The sequence below is a fragment of the Phocoena sinus genome, chromosome 7 (genome assembly GCF_008692025.1).
Source record: "Phocoena sinus isolate mPhoSin1 chromosome 7, mPhoSin1.pri, whole genome shotgun sequence".
Classification (NCBI taxonomy): domain Eukaryota; kingdom Metazoa; phylum Chordata; class Mammalia; order Artiodactyla; family Phocoenidae; genus Phocoena; species Phocoena sinus.
The window spans coordinates 44,520,987-44,525,771 of NC_045769.1; positions in this window are offsets into that span (position 1 = coordinate 44,520,987).

The following is a 4,785-nucleotide window of genomic DNA, read 5'->3' on the forward strand; positions in this document are numbered from 1 at the left end:
GGCCGCAGGCTCAACCAGAGGGCGAGGGGCTGGGAGCAGGGCGGTGGTCATCGGAGGGCGAGGCGCAGCCGTGCGGCGCGCGGCCACGCTCTCCCGGGATCGCAGACCGCAGCACTCGCCAGGCCGCCGCCCTCTTGTTTCCCCCCGGACCACTGCGTGGAAACGCGCGGTGACGCCTCGAGGCTCCCGGGGCGAACGGGGGCATCCCACGCCTGCCTGCAGGAGCCCGGAGTCTGCAGCGTCGCAAGTGGAGCGTGATGATTCAGAGGGGAGTGCCAGGAAGCAAAGGGTTCCGAGGTCACCTCATCCACTGTTTCTGTTTTCTTGTAGCCGCCCGCAAATTCGCTTTTAATATCTTCCTCCTCCATTCTTCCGTACTCTTTTTTGAGGATTATGGTTTTGATACACGGGTTGGCAGCTGTGACGATGGACTTCCTGCCGGTGGCAATCGGGTCCCATTGTTCTAATAGGAATGTCAAGCGTGCTGAAAACCCTAGCAGTGTCTCCTGGGAGCTTGACTTACAAGGTGTGGGCCTAGAGCCACCTTGACCGGAAACATACCGTGGGTAGTGCTTCAACCCTCTAAACTGTGGGATTCAGTATACCTTAAAGATGGCTTTGAATGGGGTGGGTAGTGATAGGAATGGGTGATGATGGGGGGATAGGTAGACATTTTTAAAGGGCAACAGAGTGTTCAACAGGAGGGGTCTGGCCGGTGACCCAGTAGGCTGGATGTTGTTTGTGAGCACACCGGGCCTTCTAAAGTCCTTCACACATCCTTTCACTTCATGGCACACCTAGGAAATAATCTTGTCTGCAGGACCCCAAGTGGCGCAAACAGAGGAGGCTGCTCACGCAGGAGGGACTGGGCCCTTCCACCTTGGAGGGCAGAGGAGACCACTATGTACATATCTATAACTCATTCCGTGGTGTGAAATTAGGAAGCTCTGTTTTAATGTTCTAGCTAGCAGGTTTTCTTATCTACATTTCCCCAGACCTCCTGAGTTGTCAAGTCTTGGTCCTCAGGGCAGTGGGGAACCACCAGGACAGGGGCCTGGGGGTGATACTCAACTTGTCATAGTCCAGGAAATGGTGCTTAAAACTTCGCATCTCCCTGGCGGAACTCATCTTTCTGCTCCCGGCCTGCTTCTATGGTCTCTGACTGAGACAACGCCTCCTTCACATCCCACCCCACCCCATTATCGGGCTTTCACTCACTAGCAAGTCCAGCTGATCCATTCTGTCTTCTCTCTCAGATTCATTTTTTTGGTCCATCCCCTGTATTATTGTTTATTAATCAGTCTAATAATTGTATCTAGTCTCATTTCTATGATGGAAAGATCAAGAAATAGTTTGAACATAATCAGCTATACTCTAATATAAAATTAAAAAGTTAAAAAAATAAATCAAACAAACAAAAAAGAAACAGTTTGATATTTGGAAGTAAAGAGATAGCAGATACCAGAAGAGTTAGAACGCACAAAGAATTTGCCCCTAGGGAGCAGGAATTGGGCGAGAAGGGGGGTGGCACAAGAGACCACTGTTTTTGTGACACATCAATATGCCTCTACAAGCTAAATCTGGTCCACTTTCCACTTTGCTGCCACGGAGATGATTCTACATCACACCTCTCAATAGGTTGCTTGCTCAAAAGCTTTCACTGGCTCCCGGGTCCTATCAAGAGCAAGCTCCTGGGCAAGGCTTTCAAGGCCTCTCTCCCCCTCGCATCTGTCAATCCTGCCCTCTCACACTTGACATGCCATTTTACCACACCACATCTAGTTTCCTAAATGCACAAACTAGTTTCATTCCTTTGTGCTTTTATACATGTTATTTCTTTTGCCTGGAGTATTCTCATGCTGCTGTGATGATAGCTAATGGCACGAGGCTAAGTGCTTTTTGTGTTTTATAGCTGTTCATTCTTTTTTTTTTTTTTTTTTTTTTTTTTTTTGTGGTACACAGGCCTCTCACTGCTGTGGCCTCTCCCGCTGCGGAGCACAGGCTCCGGACACACAGGCTCAGTGGCCATGGCTCACGGGCCCAGCCGCTCTGCGGCATGTGGGATCATCCCAGACCGGGACACGAACCCGTGTCTCCTGCATCGGCAGGTGGACTCCCAACCACTGCGCCACCAGGGAAGCTCCCGCTGTTCATTCTTATATCAACCCTGTGGTAGGATTACTGTTATCTCAAAAAAGAATAAAACTGTGACTTAGAGAGGTTAAGTAATTTACTCAAATATGTAGCATATGGTGAGGCCAGATTTGAACCCAGCTATATGACTTCAGGACTCACATTATTTTACCTGTTCATACTTTAAAAACTTTTCTCAGACACTAAATTTGAGCAGGATTTAAATTGTAAAATGTTTTAAGTCTTCAAAGTACAAGGAGAAAATATAAGTGAATTGCTTTTCATCTCAGAGTAAGCATGGAACAAAGGACAAAATTACAAAGGAAAAGTGACAGATTTGACTATAGAATTTTTAACTTCTTTCAGCAAAAAGGCCCATAGAGTAAAATTAAAAGACAAGTAAAAATTATCCAAAAATGTGCAATATATATGAAAGATAAGAAAGTAACATCCTCATTTAATAAAAAGGTCTTACAAAGAAAATATAAATACCTTGTTTTTAAAAATGGGCAAAAATGTAAATTAGTTAAATCATGAAAGTAGAATGCAAATGGCCAAACACATTTTTAAGGGAAGTGAAAATGTAAAATGATAATGCACCTTCAAGTTGACTGAGAATAAAAGAATAGTGCTAGTGATTTGGGCCAGTGACCCTTGAGGCAAGATGTATGGCAGATGAGCAAGCTCAGTGCTGAGAAGGGCATAAATTGCTTCAATGTTTCTGGAGGGCAATTTGGCAGAATGCAGTAAAAGCCTCAAAAATGCTCACACCCTTTGACTCAAAAATTACATTTCTGGGAATTCATAATGCAGGGATTGACAAATATTTTCTATAAAAGTCCAGATAGTAAATACTTTAGGTTTTGCAGGCCACATATGTCTTTCTTGCTTTTCTTCTTTCGTGTGTGTGCTTTTTTTCTTTAACCCTGAAAAAATGTGAAAGCTATTAGCTTGAGGGCTGTAGAAAAACTGGTTGTGGCCTGAAATTGGCCTGAGGTCAGTAATGTGTGCAATGTTGACTGCAAGAAAGTTCATCACAGTGGATTTGGTAATAGCCAAAAGGATAAAGCAACTAAATGTCTGGGATAGAAATTAGTTACAACCAGGTGTGAAACAAGTTTTTTTTAAGTTTTAAATGTTTAAAAAATTTTCAGAATGATATTTATTGCATGAGATAGTATTCATGATTTGTTAAGTGGAAAAATAACAGTTTACCAAAGAATATCTATGTTATCCCAAATACAACATCATCATGTGTATATATGCATAAGAGAAGAACTGGAAAGATATAAACACCATAAGATGTTGATAGTGGTCTTGGGGTGGGGGTGAGATTGTAGATATTTGGTTTTTTTGGTTGTATGTGTGTGTTTCCAATAGTGAATATGTATTGTTTTTGTAATAAGTAAAAATACAAGAAACTTTGCTTGGGCAGCAACAAGGCCCTTAGTTGTCAGTTTGAGAAAATCTTCCCCAAATTCACTTCCCCTCTCTCTGTGTGCTCCCTGAACACATCATGATACTTTTTTTTTCCTAACAAAATGATTCTTTTATTGCTATTCTTTTTCATAACGATCTTTTGACTACCATTATTTACTTAATTGAAGAATGGTTAATACCTTCGTTTAGTTATGCATTCCTCTATTATTGGACATCTGGGTTCCCAGCATTTCACTATTGTAAGTATGCTGGTTATTTTCTACTTGCTGTCTGCCAGATCCATTTTCCTTCCTTCTCTGCTGGACTCTGTGCCTCAGAAGGCAGCACTTTCATAGACTATTTTCTCTGGGTTCTCTTGCTGGCTGGCTTCCCGTTAGATTGACCAGTGGGTGATACCAAAAGCAGGTTGGAGAGTGGAAAATGGAAAAAGGTTGGGGTATTTCTTCCCACCTCTTTTGCTGCTGTGGGCCTCTAAGGCTCCTGTAAGGCAGCCCCTACTGCTTTGCTAATTTGATCTCCTCCCCTTATCCCTTCAGTCCTAGCAGTGGTAACAGCTTCTTACTGTTGCAAGAGGCTGAGTACCTTCACATCGAATTGTTTCCCTTCACCCAGCCCTAAACGTAACCCAAAACTTATGTAAATAGTCAGTTCAATAAAATCTCTTCTGTCGAAACACCTAAGTGGAAGTTGGTTCCTGTTAGGACAGACTGATGTATTAAAGAACACTGGTGAGGGACTTCCCTGGTGGTCCAGTGATAAAGAATCTGCCTTCCAATGCAGGGGACGCAGGTCCCATCCCTGACTGGGGACCTAAGATCCCACATGCAGCGGGGCAACTAAGCCCCTGTGCCTCAACTAGAGAGTCCGAGTGCTGCAAACTACAGAGCCCACGTGCTCTGGAGCCTGTGCGCCACAACTAGAGAGAGAAAACCCGCACCAACTAGAGAGCTCGCGTGCCACAACGAAAGATCCTGCATGCTGCAAAGAAGACCCAACGCAGACAAAAAAAAAAAAAAAAAGAACGCTGATGCACATCATGGATCACAAATCTTTTATTTCTTATGCAACAGGCCCTGTATTCTCACATTTTACATCTGAGCTTTTGACTATTTGCAAGGTAATTATAGGATGATTTACAAGCTTCCTGAAGCAGGAATTTGAATTACGGTGAGGCCAGTGTTTGGGAATGTAACATTTTGACTATTGTTCTCC